The sequence below is a fragment of the Diplotaxodon limnothrissa genome, linkage group LG5 (assembly GCF_057381915.1).
Source record: "Diplotaxodon limnothrissa isolate DT_005_m linkage group LG5, D_limnothrissa_male_GT1.1, whole genome shotgun sequence".
Lineage (NCBI taxonomy): Eukaryota > Metazoa > Chordata > Actinopteri > Cichliformes > Cichlidae > Diplotaxodon > Diplotaxodon limnothrissa.
This window is the reverse complement of record NC_140600.1, coordinates 17,612,560-17,630,044: the sequence shown is the minus strand read 5'-3', so window position 1 is coordinate 17,630,044 and position 17,485 is coordinate 17,612,560. Positions and strand designations below refer to the sequence as shown.

Sequence of the window (17,485 nt, the reverse complement as noted above, 5' to 3'; positions counted from 1 at the left end):
ATAATCTTAATTTTTACCCATAATCCAGTGCATAGGACATCAGAATACTTTAATCCCTAAGGAAATTATGTAAATTGGTGAACAACTAGAGCTCATCCAGGACATTAGAGACAATGCCAGTAACTGGTAGCCACTCTGATGGAAGGTGTTTCTTCTGAAGGCTTTTCTCCAACCTTCCCTGGGAACAATACACACAGGGTCACAAAGTTCGGTGACTTTCTTCTGAAAAGTGCAGGGTCAGAGCGCTGGTTGGTAGAAGTAGTCAGCACTCAGTGGACAGGACTTGGAAGCCATATAAACACGCGCGTGCACACACACACACACACACTGTGAATGCACGGCAACCCGTAGTGTTGAACTTGTATGATTTACACGCGCCAAGAGCAGAAGCTGGAAAGAATTCAATAAATATAATGAATGAAGGCGCTGCAGTGATTATGAGCCTGTTTCCAAAGCTGACCTCTACCATAACACACACACTCGCAGATTTATAGGCACAAACATCCACAGATATACACGGAAACACTAACACATACACACCCATAAATAGGCAACTGATTTACAAATGAGCTGACCTGTGTGTTGGCCTTGCTCTCAGATAGGCTCGCATCCCCGCCAGGATGCATAAATCACTATGGACATGCATATGCATGAGCATCTGAGGAGGTGGGATAAGTGTGTGTCCGCATGCGTGTGTACGTGTGTGTGTGGAAAAACCAGGCAGCAGCAGTGTTTGTATCGATCATTGAGGCTTAGTTAAGTGCCTTTTATTTCACTGAGTTAAAGTCAAGGACCATGGACAGGCCTCTCTCCAGAGCGCGTTGGTTTTGAATGGAGAGAAAGCAAGAAAGAAAGAAAAAGGAAGAGAAACTCTTAACTGTTCTTTTTCCCTCTTTTTCTTTCTTTCTTTCTCTTTTTTTTAGTGGCATCTAGGGATAGCACATCACATTAATGGAACAGAGATGACGTTTCACATCTCGTCTCTCTCTGGAAGAAGTGGTTTTTGGGGTTGGACCTTTGCCTGATGTATATGTGTGTGTGTGTGTGTGTGTGTGATGTGAGCTGCTTTAACCTCCTCTTGTTTTATGGACTTATACATGGCTCTGGATCTCACTGCCGCTAGATTAATTTACACACCACTCACATAGGCTTGCCAAATCTCCCTCTGTCTCTCTCTCTCTCTCGCTTCCTCCCTCCATCCAAAGACAGAGCAGAAATTGCCTAGTGAGGTAAATAAATTACTTCCATCGATTGCTGTAGTTGTGGAGTGACTTTATCGCAGTTTGACTTGTCCAGATACAGATCAGCATGTGACAGCATGTTTTTATAATGTGCCACTACGTCTACGTGTGTGCGATTTAGTTTGTGTGTGCGTGAGTGAGGATATTTGTCGGCTGCAGAAATCACTAATTGATGGGTATCTCGGCATATTAAAAGTTACTCTTAGTGGTGCAGCATTTTCCACAAGCCGTGTGTGTGTGTGTGAGAGAGAGAGAGCATGTGTGTCTAACTGAAACAGGCCTCCATATGCTATGCATATTGAAACACAGAAGAATTAGGGTTGGTGCTTTTAGAGACGGGTTTGCAGCCCACATTATGGCCACATAAGTTGTTGTCTGATTGCGTTTATTGCTGCTTTGTTATCCATCAGCACTAAACTGATAGCAGCTGCAGATAGATGATATCTTAATATCGCTCACGCTGATACCCACCTCTGATAAGCTTTATCTCATAGCTGTTGCATGTGTGGACACTGCACTATGTGTGTAATAAGCCTTTAGGCATACCCTAACCTCCATGCTCCAGATTTCACCTAATTGAAAAAGGTTAAAAGTTCACCCCAAAAAAGTGCAGAGGCCTCGCGCCCGTGCATGTATAGCAGTCTGGGCCACATGCTGTTTTAATAGTCGCTGCGCTGACGTTACTGCCAAGGCCAAGAAGCCACCGTTAAAAAGACAGGGCTCTGGAAAAAGAGTGAGAAAAGGCCCCATCTGTTTGCGTTAAACAGTGGAAGAACTGACCAGTGAGGGAGCAAATGAGCGGCAGACTGCTAAAAGATATCTGCCGCAGCTTTTCTTCACTCGTTCTGCTCAACCTTGATTGCTCAGTAAGCAGCTTCTTTTATCCTACAGCTCTTCTTTTATCTCACTAATTTAACACTTTTTTTCCCTCATTGAGGTAATGGTATTTGCTTTTGTCTGACAGCATTTTTTCTATTCTAAAATAAAGACACTTTAACGGGCCTAAAAGAAAAGTAGCACGTGAATGCAGTTCAAATGACAAGGAATAAAACGGTTAAGCCTGAGAGCTGGCAGCTTTTTAAAACTATATATATATATATATATATATATATATATATATATATATATATATTTTTTTTTTTTATTTACTCTTGAACACTATTACTCATGTTTTATTCTGACTGGCCTGTCTGTCATCTACCCTATCAGATTATTTTCTGAATCAGATGCTCCTGATTTGGGAATTAATTAGGCAGTGCGGTGGCATCAGGGTTGAGATGTTGGGCTTGTTCGCTCGCTATTTTAGTAGCTAATTACTGAGGGGGAGAGTGTTAATTGGAATTCTCTTAGATAATGTGAACTCCTCTTTCCCTTTTCTCCACCACCTCCATTAGAGTTTAATACAAAACTGCAGAAATAACAGACTCTCTCTCTCTGTCTCTTTTTATTCTTTAATTATTTGTTTATTTCCTTGATGTTTCTGACAGAAGCTCAGCTGATCCACTTGGACAGGTCATGCTGGTTCTGTGTACACGTGTAGCGTAGCCTGTGGATTCGTGTTGTACTGAACTGACATATAGATCAGTAATCCACTCAGACTTCAACGGGATATAGACTTCTTTGCCCTCACTGACTAGCAGCCTGTTAGCTTTAACGTGGCACAAAAGGTACAGAGACGCAGTGGCACAGAGGCATATCACGCCGGCAAAGAACAGAAGTGGTTTGGTAAAAGAGGGCTCGATTAAAACCCTCATTTAAAGTTTAATTTCATTTAAAGTTATGTAAAAAAGTGTAATTTTGATAAAAACCTTCTATGAGGACTTGATCGTTTTATTTAGTTAGTTTTTGCTGAACTTAATTAGCAAAAGTGGTTTAATGTGCATTTTGAGTTATTTCATGGGGGGGTGTTAAAATGCTAATTCTGTGGTGTGTACGTAGGAGGATAAAACAAAAAAACAACAAAAAAAGATTTCAATTTTAACGACTGGAATGAAACAATAGCTGCATTTGGATGTTGTTATAAATGGAGCGAATGGCTGACTAGATAAACAGACTTCTATTGCTGGCGCAGGAGCACCCACTTGGGGGTCTTTTTCATATCTGTGCTCTGTTTAAAAATTTAACTCCTAGCCAGCATTAAGCAGAGAGGGTAAAAATTAATATACAGCGAAAGAAGACTAATCAGAGATCTGTGGTTTTATTAGAATTCCTCCGTCGTGTTAAACTGTGACAAAAACATTATTTAACATCTTTACCTCCACTTCAGCCACTCAGAAAGGCTCAGCACACACACACACACACACAGAAGGCCGTACAGTATTTTAATATCACTGCTTGTATATTCTAATAATCCTGACACCACTTGAAATATAATTCTTTCCCCTATTTTAAATCATGGATGTGAAATTGCATTAAGGCAAGAGTGTGTGGGCATGAAAGCAGGGATGTTAAATGGACATATGAATGCAGGGGTGAATCCTAACCTATTAAGTACTTTCCTTATTATTTCTGAAAGTGGAGCGTGATAATTAGTTTGGTTGAAATCCTATAGTGGGGTGGAGGTATGGGTCTCAATAGTTGAGCCAAATTAATTTCTTCTGTCACCTTGAGCATACGTTCCTCTTAATAGGTTTAATTTATTTCACGGTGATTATCTTCTTCTTCTTCTTTTTTTTTTTTAAAACCACTTGACTGTGATGTTCATATTCACAGCAAAATCCGCTTCAGCCTTTTGCACATGAATGGTATATTCATACCTAAATATGATATATCTGCACAGCGTCATTACTGCCTGGCTGCTGAGTCTGTGCGATCTGAGAGATGGCACTGCGCCGCTTTCCCAGGGGTCCCTGCTGCCGCTGCTATTGCGGCCCAGTTGTCATGTGATCCATGTGTCTGGCTAAGAGCTCAGTTTTTCTCAGGAGTCACTCCAAGTCTTTTTAGTCCTAAAAGTTAACAATCATTCTTGATGTTAAATCCATCAGAAACCTCCATGTGCCACGAGGTCGCTTTAATAATCTCCCCTGTGTGTGTGTGTGTGTGTGTGTGTGTGTGTGTGTGTGTGTGTGTGTGTGTGTGTGTGGAGGTTAGGGTGGGCCATGGGAAAGTGGCATACCTGAGCGGATTACAACGATCCCAAGGACAGCTTTCCGTGGGACAGATTGAAATACTAATTTCTTGCAAATCCGAGCACAGTGCCATTTTGTAACATCTCACACACCCCGGGCCCTTTTCTATCCAAAAGAACATGAGTCACTGCGAGACGAGCATACCTAGAGGGTATGCTTGTGTGGGTGTGTGTGTGTGTGTGCATTGCGCCCCACCCCGGTATGTATGGTTTGTTTTTGATCCTCCAAGGATCACTCTAGTTGCCCTCTCTGGTTTCAACTTACACTGGTAAATTACACCCAATCACTGAAATTACATCCTATTTGCTCTCTCTCTCTCTCTCTCTGTGCGTGTGTGTGCGTTTGTCTTGATTGTTGACGTCATCTCGCAGAGCTGTTCTCGATGTCAGGTTTGATTAAACTGAATGAAGTCCAACTGTTTTTGTGTTTTCGTCATTTAGGGGAAGTAAAATGGAAATGCAGCTGTTGTGTTGTGCGCGCGTGTGTGTGTGTTGGAGAAAACTGGTTTGTGGTGTGCGCCGGCGAGTGTGTAAGACTGGTTGTCAGCTGGTGAGCAGCAGAGACGCGGTGCATATAGAGAAACTGGTGTGCAAGTCTCAGTTTTCATTTGAGCTGCTGCAGTACGGGAAGTCTGATGGGTTAAAACTCAGATGGAGAAGCTGCAGTCTGCCAATTAGTGCACCAGATGTCAGTTATTGTTGGACTAAGATTATGGCAATAACTACAACAGGCCAACGGTTGTGTGTGTGTGTGTGTGTGTGTGTGTGTGTGTGTGTGTGTGTGTGTGTGTGTGTGTGTGTGTGTGTAAGTGAGCTAACTCCAGCGTGATAGATTTTAAACAATCTTCGTTTGGGACTTGCTCTCCTATTTTATTACTCTTCTGGCACCTGTAGTGTTTTTCAGAATTCCATCTCTCTTCTTTCTCTCTTTCTGTGTAGTTTTTCTGCATTTTGGAAATGTAAACACTTACAAAATACATCCAGATGTTACCAGCTGTGCTCCGCCACCGCAAACACTGGGCAGGCAGCGTGTGTGCGTGTGCGCCTCAAAGGCTCCTTTCTCAACTCTTCACTCTCAGACAGACAAAATGATTCTGTTGTATACCTCTGCTTCTTTGTCTGAGCGCGAGCAGGTTTTTAACTATGGTGTAAAACAGTGTGTTTTGACTATTGAACTATCAAAGTTGTTCAAAGCTGCTGAATTAAAGGCTCAAAAAAGTAGGAAAAAGAATGATTTCATCAAAAAACCGACCTCATGTAGAGCCCATCTTCTGCTCCTCTCTCTCCCTGGCATAAGCACGTGCTCCAGCACGCAGCCTCATCTCCTGCAGGACTACCCTTTTTATGGCTCCATGCAGATTTGCCATCACGACAGATTGGACCGAGTTCAACTACTCTGCGTAGGCGACGGTGATAAGGGTCTAATTGCGAGGTGAATGGTGTTAACGTTTGTTTACAAAATGCCCTTTACGGCGTGCACACATGCACATACGCAGCCTCACACACAATTACCTGTTTGGCGGCGTTCTAATTAGCAGATGTCCTTCGTTAATGATACGATGGTATTACTGGTGTTTCTGTCTCGCTCAGTCTCACAAATGCTCCTGTACCCAACAGGTGAACATATTTAAATGCCAGCCACATGCTGTTTCAGATGTTTCAGCATGCTGTATATTTGGATGATGTGTGTGTGTGAGTGTATGAGTGTGCATTTGTTGATGCGCTATGGTCATTGCTGAATCCTTGCTCCTTGGGGAGTAATTACAGAGGAGATCTTCTGGCCGCTTTCTCTCATTAGTGTGAATATGGAAAGAAATTGTAGGACCTCAGTTTGCATGAGTAACACACAAAACACACACAGAGGTCTGTGTGTGTGTGCGTGCGCGCAGTGCCGAGGCTAATGCCATGACTTCAGCCTGGAAGCACATGGTGCACTTCTTTTGCCGCATGTCTATTTCAGCCATCGCCTCTGTGTGCGTTTGCATCTGTTTGTGTGTGTTTCTCCTATTCCGCAGCATCTGGCCTGAGCCCTGCTCGGTCCTTCAATTCAAACTGCAGGTTGTTTGTTTGGGTTTGCCCTTACAAACACACCATTAGCCATGTCCTCTGCTCTCAGGACTATTCCTGGCTCTGGCCTCAGTTTAGCTCAGGCCTGCTGCCTGGCTCACTTGGAGGTCCCTGCAGGCAAACCTCAGTCCTACCAGAATCCAGGAAGATCCGAACCACAGCGCACCGCCTAGCCACCACAGGGAAACTCTAGCTGCTTCGACCAGGCTCACCCCACAGCAAGCCTTAAAAGTCAGCTGGAGGGCTTTAATGTGTGTTTTCTAAAGCACATCCTTTCTGTTTGATAGTCAACCAGTCATGATGCAACAAGTCCACTTTTTTCTGCAAACAAACAGGAACGGGCAAGATACAGGCCCCAGCCTTTGTGACTAACACTCGGGTGAAAAAACAAAAAGGATTTGGGAATGAGAGATGAAAAGTGAAGGAGCCAAAGAGAGAGTGAGAGGCAGCAGAGACAGAAAGAAAACAACAAAGGTGGTCAGGACAAAAGCAGTATTGTATCACTGGAATGACTTTTGAGTTGAAAGCCTTAAAAGTCCTCCCTAGAGCCAGGTCATAAAGCCCAGAGACGGGCTTGGCAGCCGAGGCCAGAGCCAGACAGCCCTGGCAGTCGAGCCCAGAGAGCTTCCAGTAACAGGAGATGTAAAAGTCAATTTGCCGTGAAAAAGGTAAACAATCGGAAATGACAAATATGCAGGTTCTTTCCATTGCTCTTTTTTTCATCTCTTGCTATTTTCAGTGTTATTACAGAAGACAAATGCAGGAGAATGACTAGTCGGGAGTCATGTAGCGAGGGATCCCAGAAACATTCAAGGGGGAGAGTGAGTGAGAGAGAGAGGGATTTTTCCCTCCCCCTTCTTTTTCACTTCCTGAAACAGTCATGCTTGACTTTTCCTCTCAGCAGTTGAAATACATAGACTCCACATTTGAGTGCGAACACACAGTTTTGCAGAAGGACAAGTAAGCGGTCCTGATTAAAGAGGTGTAGGTCAATACAACCATGCGGATGGAGAAATGATTGAGGGATTTGGAGATGACAGGAGGGAGAGAAGGGGGGGATGATTCCCTGGGGGCCTGTTTAGTGGTTAGGGGCCCTTGGGGGCCCCGGCGGAGAGCTCCATTAGTGGAACGATCTAAGCATAGGGGGAGCTGGTCCTGTGGCGGGCCTTTCGAGGCAGGGGCCGATCTGTTTAGCAGCAGTTTGTCTGCATTGCTCATAACATTGATCCTGTGTTGAACTGCAGCCGTAGGAAAGCTCTTTGCTGCTGAATAGACTGAGCAGCGGAGTATTGATGAAGCAGAGTGGACCAGCGGAGAGCCCTGCATCCCGTTGGTCATCGGTTAAGACAGACAGATCTTGGTCAATACATACACCCTACGGCTGCCTTATGGCATGTTAAATCGGTCCGCATACGTGCATGTGTGAGCAACATTTAATGTCTTATTGAATGTAATCCTCTTTGCTTTCTCCACTCGTCCTTCTCAGATTAACAGATCTGCCGTGACTGGCTGGAGGGAAAAGAAAGAAAGAAGAAGGGGGGGAGAACAAGTGAAAAAAACAAACATGTTTCCCAGGCCCCAATTAGCCCACTTTTATTGACCCTAGATGTACCCCCTCCTCTTTACTCTATGAAGTCTTTCTAGTCATAGTGCACCGCAAATTGGCCCCTCTTTTTTATTTCTTTAAAATCTGCACATTTCCAGATTGAGACATATTGACGGGAGCCGTGTTTACGTGTGTTTTTATATGCGAGTCTTTGCCACCGTCTCCTCGCGTCCCCGTGTGTCTGCACTGTAGGATATGTGTGTTTTGCGGTTGTTGTGTTTGTACAACATCAGTCGCTGAACGCTCACAAACAAAACAGTAGAATCCTTCGCACAGAAGCCCTCAATTCTTAATGAGATAATGACATGCTAACATACTCACAGCAGCAGCTCTGTTTACAGATGAAGACAAACCACAAACAAGACACAGACATGCTGAGCCCTTTAGCTTTCTTTTTTTTTCCTACACGCTTTCATTTTTTTTCTTCCTTTTACTCTTTTCCCCTCTTCCCGAGTTATGACTTTGTGTGTTCGCCAAGACATTGTGAGAATAACAGGTGGGGAACATCTTGATGGTGTGTGTTTCTGTGTGTGCGCGCCCAGTGAGTGTGTCTGATAGAAATGCTCATAGGCAGTAATGAGACAAGCGCTATAATGTGGCTGCAGACCAGATTTCCTAATAAGAGAAGAATGCTGTCCGTGGCATCCAGAGTTTTCCACTGGAATCACACATTCATCCAGCCTGTTTCCTGCCCCGGGGTCTTCCTCTCGGCATGAGCAGATGAGGAGAGGGAACCCTCTGTCTCCCTGTCCTGCTCCCTGCTCTTCCCATTGTCCCTATCCCCTCCCTCGCCACATCCTTCTTCTCATCCATTTCATCACCCTCCCCCCCCCCCCAATCGGTCGGGGTCAGTTGATGTGGGCTATCGCAGCTCTGACTTTCTTTCTCTCTGTTGGATCGTGCTACTCTGCCTCTGGAGTGAAAAAAAGCACATGACTCACAAAGTGAGTTAGACCAATTCTGGCTTATTGCTGAGGAAATGGTGGTGGATTAGGAGGGAAGGTGTCTTTCTCGGGTTGTTACTGGAAACACACACGTACCCACGCACCCAACACACACTTATGCGCGCATACAGCTGAGTAGCAAAAAAAACCCCCAAAGTCTCCGAATTAATGGAATTCTTAGTCTAGCTTTAGAGCAACTTTAAACAAACCAAGACAGAAGTTTAAAAATTCACATTCAAACACTTTAACCTTGAAATCTCCCCTGCCAAGGCACTAGCTCCCTCTTTTTTTTCATCTGTTAAATGTTTGAGTGTTTGATAGTTTGAGGTCTATAGCAGAACCCGCCCGGGAATTAATGTCATTCATATGCCCTGCGGAAATTACTTTTGAAATGCATATAATCTAAAACATGCAAATGAGGCTGACTTTGTGCACCCTGTTTAATATGAATTATCATTTTGTGAATACCTATTATTACTGCGTACATTTCTCCAATTATATTGTTCTTTTTTTGTCACTTTTGCATACGAACGCACACGTGCACATCAGGAGCGCCAGAAACGAGCGTGCACGCGTGTATGCTCGGTCACGGCGGCGTGCGGGCGCACACGTAGGCCCGCACGCGCAACACACACACACACTCAGAAGAATGTCTTTGTGATGGGTGTATTTTAATGAGGAGTAATAAGGATGGTAATGACCCAGTCCACTTCACTCACTCTCAGTCTTTGTTACTCCCTCTATTTCCCTGCGTCTCTTGCCCACTGCCTGGCACACAGCTGTTAGTTTACATAAAGCCAATGAGAAGAGTTCATTTAAAGAAAAAAAATTGGGGGGGGGGGTGCAATTAAATGCATGTAGATGCCTTTTGCAGATTCTGCACAACTCCAAAAGTCCTTAAACAGCAAATGAAAATAACAAGGCAGCAAATACAAGTGTTGCTCATCCAATTTTCATCAGCTGACTGAAATATTGATGCGTTTTAAAAGTGAACTGTGCGTGTTTAGTTTTGTCTCTTCCTTTTCTGTTCTGGTGATAGAGCACAGCTATTAATGTCCTTGTCCAAGAGGCAGACTTCTTTTTTTTTACTCTTTTCTCCTAAATTGAATTGAAGGCATCCCCTTTTCAAACGAATTACTCTATTAATTTATTTATACTGTGCCATAAATTATTCTATTAATATTAGCATGTACCAAATTAGTATTACTTCTCTCAGTGTTCCTTCTACTTCTATTAATTAGCATGCTTGTCACTATAACAAAGATTTTTCTTTCTCTGATAAATTATAAAGGAGACATTTTTTAATACAATGAGAACTGCCTGAGAAATGATTAATATTTTAGTTGTGGCCTGTAAGACAAAAGTGAGGAGAAAAGAGCGAGAAGAACAGAAAAACTAACAATAACATGCAATACATTACAGACTTTCATTGGTTTGCAGCACTGTTGGTTTTTATTTTTATTTTCTAAAAAGGGGGGGCACAAGAAGTTGTGTGAGTGCTCTGAATGCTCAGGGATATCATCTTGTTTTAGCACTTTTGGATAGAATGTGAGTTAATTTAGTCTGTAGCAGCTTGGACCAAGTTCAAAAGTACTAAAATCCAATTAATTTGAAAACTGGACATGCTATCATTTTCTCTGCATGTCTCCTTTAAAGTCTGGCCTGTTTTTACTGTGGACTTATTCAATTATATTTGATTAAACTCGTTCCGATCCAATCTATTAATTAACTAGGAAATGCAAAGTGCCCGACTTGAAAGCCGATGTACAAAATTATATCATGTCCACTTTGATATTTATTTATTTATATTTTATACACCACTATTTTTTTTCTTCGAATAATCCATCATAACCCTTTATTATTGTAGGTTGCTCTTCCCCCATTTTACGCTAATATTAAATCTTTTCACTTTATCTTCCTTTCAATGCAAATTTTTGATTGTAAATGAAATTTCGCCTCACCTAAAGGCTACTACGACACACGTACGCGTCACGCTTCCTCTTTCTGTTTCCTCCACAATTTTGCCTTTTCACGCCATAAAACATAAAACGTCCCATTTGATTGAAATTAGGTACAGTGAAAGTGGAGGATATCGGTGTCAGGTTTTTCTATATAGTAAGCAAATGAAATTCCACTTTTTACACACACACACGCACACGAATGTACGGGCATATTTGTCTTATCAAATTTGAAACGACTGAAGACTGAAATTGTGTTAGAATGTGTGCATTTGAATTCTAACATTAAGGGTTGCATATTAGGTCACACTGACCACATCGCATATTGTTTGCGTGTCACTTCTGTGGCCCAAATATGTAAATTTCAACATACCCATATGGAAAAGAAATAGTAAAAACTTATATGTGATTTACTCATGAAAGTGGCCACTTTCTCATTACTTTCATATATTGTTTTAGTAAGTATCCAAAACATACAAGTTTCATTATATAATTTTTCAAGGGATCTTATATCTGTTTTCACTCTTATATGCTTTTCATACAAGTTTCACACAAGACAGATACAAACTTTATAAGATTTATATATATCTTTTCCATATGGGTACTTACGTCTCAGTTTACTCATCTGTTTCACCTTCATGTCATGTGACTGTGTCCCAGCTGACACCCTTCATCCGTATTCCTCAAAAAAATTTCTCTGCCTCTCTCTTTCTTTGTCCCTCTCTGCACCCCTCACCCCTCCCTCCCCCTTCACAGTGAAGGTCATTCTAATAAAGAGCTCTCGTAGGACAGAGCTGCTAATTGCTCCGCGGCGCTCTAGCTGGTTTCAGATCCAAATAAAGGCACATCGCCTTTTTCAAAAAAGCTCCTTTCCTTGCCCTGCATTCCTCCACCGCCCTCTTCACCTCTGTTCCACCATGTTAAGTACAATCTGAGTAATATTTGTGTGAACCGTATTAGCCTGACCCTCAGCCTCCATTACCTCTCAAGACAGAGGGAAGAGATGAAGGTAAAATCTGGGATTTTGTACCTTCATGATCACGGGGTGATTTTCAACTGGCAAATGGGCACATGAACATGCACGTGCACAAGTTTTACCTCTTTAGGAATGTACCGTACAACCCGTGATCTTAGGCTGAGATAAATGAGGTGTGCATGAAGCCCATGCTTTCTACAAATATTTGTGTGTGTGGTGCGTTTATGTATGTGTGTATCTTTGTTTCCAGTATTGTGAACAGACAGCAGTCTCCAAGCTGGTAAATCACTTACTGCACTCTAAAAGAAGGGTCGAGGTGAAGGCAGGAGTGTATGTTTGCCCCGGTCATACACACATACGGAGCGATCTCATCGGTGCGGAATGTGCTGTGTGTTTACCTATGGCTCCAGAACCCACCTGACCGAGGGAGGCTAATCTTTATGGGCTCTGTAAACAGGGACTTTGTCTTCTGAGAACTGCAGGAGGGCAAGAAGACACACAATTCACACAGCATGCAAACATAGACGTGCACAATAGATAGAAGAGGCAAAAAGCATACTGCAAGTTAGCATACATACTCTACAACAGTACACAGAAAGGCGCACATGCATGTGCAGAGACACATGCACACGCAAAAGTGCTATTAAATGCTTACCCAAACTAAACACCATATGGCAGACAGTCCTGCAGAAGTATAGAAAAACGCCTCGTGTTTTCATAGTGAGGGATTTTCTTATCATTTGCACTCTGAGCCCCCTCTCTTCTTCTCTCCACTCCCTAACAAAAGCACCGGCTTCTTCATTAGCCAGCTGCACAGCACAGTGGAGGTCAGAGTACAGGCCAGTGCTGCTAGCTCCTCTTTCTGGGTTGATGATGCTCTTTGAAGCCAGTCAGTCAGCCAGCCAGCCGGTAGTAGATATTGGCCCACATCTGACTGACTATCTGTCTGGGATAATGGAGTTCACCTGTTAGCACTGGAGCAGGGCCAGGGCAGCCGCAGACATCTAGCATTAGCCCTTTTGCTGTTAGCCAACCTGTTAGCGCTGGCTGACAGCCAAAGTAGCCCGGAGCAGTGCTGCTAGCAGCTGCTAGCTTTGGCTCTCTGCTGAAGTCTACCTGGCTGGTATATGTCTGGTTTATGCACACACGTTTTTTTGTTTTTCTTTTGTGCCTGTGTGTGAATGTAGTGTGTTATTTCCTCACTTCACCTTTGACCTCGTTCTTTTTTTTTTTATTGAAACTAATACACGTCAGCTCAGAAATGCCACACAGATATCCCTCCTATTCCTCTTCCTCTCATTCTCTTCTTTCGCTTTCTTCTCAAGGATAGAAGGAGAAGACAGCTTAAGATCTCTGAAACATCCACAGAGGCTAGGTGAATATTTTTGGATTAAACTGAATGCAACAAAGCAATTCGGTGTCTTGACAGAGAACTGGTAACATTTTGTTAATAAGCAGTGAAATAAGGCAAATATAGTTAGCACTATGAATATGCTTCACAACAATGCATGCTCTGTTGACAGTAATTAGTTTAACTGACTTTAGAGTGACTGTTCTTAACAAGTCTGCTAAGCATGTGCTGACACGCACACGGTAGCCTCATTGGTTAAATAGTCATTTGCTTGTGTAAAAAGGTAAAGCGTTAGGTGCTTTGATAGCAAGATGTTGTAGAACTCCTCCAATAGTCACTGCTTTATTTATTAAAGCAAATATATCTACTTATTGCTTTTCATTTCTTTCTATTGTTTTACACCCAACAGCAGAGTATGTCATTGTGGCAGATAAGTACAATTTACTCAGTGTTTCGGGTTGTGTTTCTCACTCATTAACCAACAAATGGATTTATGAAGACATAAGTGGCCAGATCTGATAGTTGGATTTGTTCTGGCGTTTGGGGTTAAATCAGATTCCCTCGGGGATAGTGTCACAGTTTATTTAGCACCGGAGTCTGACAGCTTGTTGGGTGAGAGTGTGAGAATATGGGCGTGTAAGTGTTTACTAAATCATGATCTGTCTTTGCATGACAGTGTTCCTGTCCTTGTCAAAGCGCAAATGTAGAGCAGCTTAGGCTCTTTGTAATGTTTTCAGGAGACAAATCCTTTAGCTTTCCCCAGTGACAGTAAATAGGACGTTCTATGGACAGAGTGACAATAACGACTGCGATTCCCATTCCTTCCTCCGAGACTGTCATTTGTAATGAAGTAAAGTCCTCGCAGTTGTAACAGTTAACCAGATATTTTGTGCATCCACAGAGCCACTCTTTCAACTCTGAATTGAGATTCCTGATTACAAAACGGGTTAGAGCTGTGGCTCCTCAGATACTGTCTTCAGAAGACAGTCTCACTTGCTCACAAATATTGATTGAACTATCAGAGATCATAGACATAACCTATGTGGGTTCTATTTCAGGGTGAAAACTTTAATGTTTTCCAGGGTTGAACCTGCCACTAGTTGCCAGGCATAACCAGAGGGAGAAAGACGGCATGAAGAGAGCAGGAGAGTTAATTCAAGAGTCAGATGAAAGTAGATAGATGATGGAGTGTAGATACTGGTACAGACATTTTTTCCCCCTTACCCCCTCCCTCCTCCACTCACTCTCCCTCCCACTCTTATTCCCTCAGTTCTTTGCCTAATAAGCAGCGTTCCTGTGAGCTGATGCAAGGCGGAGGAAACAGAACAGGCGTTCTGGGAGTGCAGGAAATATTCCCACATGAGGCATAACATGATAAAGACTTATTATCTCACTAAGCTGCTGTAAACACAGATGCACACATAAATACACGCCGTACACAAATCTCTCCCCCCTCTCGCACAAACACACATGCATTCGCAGAAAGTGAAACCGGTCCGGTTTTACAAAGTTCCTGATGAGCAGTGACCAGGAGGAATCTGACAGAGCAAATACCACAGACAAAGCCTGGGAGTCAGCCGCGGTGAGCCAGCTTACTGGGCATTTGGCTCGGCTTGTTTGAACTTCACACACCCAGAGCAATGGGAGGAAACAGAGTGAGAGTTTTTTGTTCTGATCATTATTATTAATGCTGTGTTTTTGGGAACATCTGAACAAGCTACAGTACGTGTTGCAACAAGACTCGTCCCAACGCCTCTCGGCTCATCAATCTCACCAGACGCACACATAAACACATGCACCAAGTGTTCGCAGTGAGCTAATCCATTACAGTACAAAGGTAGGTGTCAGCCTCTTAGACAAACACACACAAACACTCACGTATACGCCAGAGTCATCAGAAACATGTTGAGTCCCATTACCCTCCTTCTCTTCTCCATCCCAATTAAAAGGCAAAAGAGGCCTTTTATTTCCCTCTCTTCCAAACACATTCTTTATCTCTCTGATCTGCACTCCGCCCTCCCTTGCTCAGTCCCCTCGGGGTAGTGGGAATGTCTCTCCCCACACACTCTCAGGTCAGGGGTTCAGCAAGAGAGGGTCTGAGCATGTAGCGAGATTGAGAGAGCAAGAAAGAGGCGCAGATTGAGAGCGGGGTAGCGGGCTGAGGCAGGCCTTTGCACGGGCAGCTCCTCTTCGCTGCCAGAAACACTTAAATGTAAAAATCGTGTGTGTCTGTGTGTGTGTGTATCATAACCCTAATCAAAGACTTCAGGGTAGATTTATGCCCCTGCCTTTTTCCCGACCTCCATTACACCAACTTATATACACCCATTACAGGATATGACAGAGTACACACCCTTTAGATGGGCATACCACCACACTGGCCTGTGTGTGTGTGTGTGTGTGTGTGTATAAAAGACAAGGCATGTGCTTGCAGCTTTAAACACTTCCCACTTTCCCATTAGGTCCTTGTCCACCTGCAAGCTCCATCTCTCTGTCTGTCTTTATCTCTCTTCCCCTCATTGCTAATAAGGTCAATGAGAAAGAGTAAAAAGCAGATGGGTCTACAGTACATTACGGCATGGCACAATATAGTGTGGGATAGATAGCAGACCGGTGATTCATGCGTAGTGAAATGTGTGATGATGTGAGGAGTTTTCTACCGCAGTGCAAAGTCAGTGGACTGTGCGGCGAGATGTGTTGATCACTCAGCACTATGCCTTGCTTCATAATATTACCTCAGGGAGTAGTTTGACCTAGCAGGGGTCTGGATGAAGGCGGGAGGAGATGAGGGTTGGGGTGGGGGTGGGACAATGAAAAAGAGAGCGAGAGAGCGCACTGAGGAGAGGAGTGAGGTTGGAGATTAAGTGACTAGCTTTAAATGTCACAATAACGCTCTACTTCTCACTCTTAACTTCACAGGCGGATGGGTGCCAGGAGGGAGACAGGGGAGAGTTAATGGGGAGGAAAAATACTGCAGTGTGATTTGTGGCTCTCGAATGGCGCTGCTTGTTAGGGAAGAGTCTCGAACTGGTGAAATATGTCAGTAAGCACCTTGTACTTTTAAAGGTTTAGCTCGCAATATTTTAAAAAATAATAATATGCATGGCAAAAAATGGTCTCGCCACAGTGGCCAAACAGTAGCTCGTCTGGGACTGAAACCGGAGAGAGGTTTTCATATAAACGAAGACATTCTGAATCCTTCTCATAGAATTCCTCGATGATCCACGTTCGCCCGGTGCGCTTAAGTGGCACTGATAGCTTGCATGGATTTATTTCCACGTTCTAAGGCCTTGAGACGCTTGCCTCCAATACTTTTGATTCTATCCCCAGAAAAAAAAGTGATATAGAGTGGAACTGACACAAAAGAGTGGAAAATTTATATCCGGGTTTTGCAAAACCTTTAAAAGTGGAACCAGACTATCAGCAGGGCTGGAGACCTCATCAATGAGAAAACCTGTTTTGTTTTGTTTTTTTGGGGGGGGAGTATGATTTGAGAGAACTGACCATTTAACAAGCCCATCCACCTGCACACACTTGTAACCTCCCCCTACATGCACACAAACATGCTAAGGTCCCTGTCCCCCAGCAAACATTTGGCAGCATTCCATTAACAAAGCCACCAGCGATTTCTCACCCTCACCTGCTGTCAGAGAGAAAAAAAATATGCACACACACACTCATGTTCACATACTCTTGCCACAGAGGAAAAGAAAAGTTAGATTCTCCCATGAAATAGCTTTTATTGTTTCCCCAGAAGGCATGGGTTGTACGCCTCTGAAACAACACACACATGCGTTACACGCGCGCACACAGACGCAGACGGCAGGTAGAATGCCTCGATGGCGTTTTGTGTACCCACTCCGGAATGCTGAAGTAAAAGCAAAGAGAACTTTCCCCTTTTAAAGTGTGCACTTGCATGTTTGTGTGTGTCTGCGTGTGTTAATTTCTAAAACTGGATGAGGCAGAAAGACGAGATTGAGCTTGTCATTAGGAGTTCACAGCCTGCGTGCTTGTGTGAAGGTTTGTTTTGTTTTGTATTAGCTGAGCTTGTGTGTGTTCGGCGCACGCAGAGTGTGTGTCTCTGTGTCTCCTCTCTCCCACGCTCGAGCTCCTAACGATGGCAAATGCGCCTGTGTGTTTGCGAGGCGTTGTTTCTCAAAAACAACAACACATCCAGGAACGGCTCGTTTTGTCGGGTTTTGTGGAAGGAACACG

The 17,485-nt window shown here is 43.5% G+C and overlaps 1 protein-coding gene across 2 annotated transcripts in view; it reads left to right on the top strand.

Moving 5' to 3' along the window:
- Positions 1-17,485, top strand: part of foxp4 (forkhead box P4) — an 87,383-nt gene that overhangs the window by 15,022 nt on the left and 54,876 nt on the right. The window lies entirely within an intron of this gene.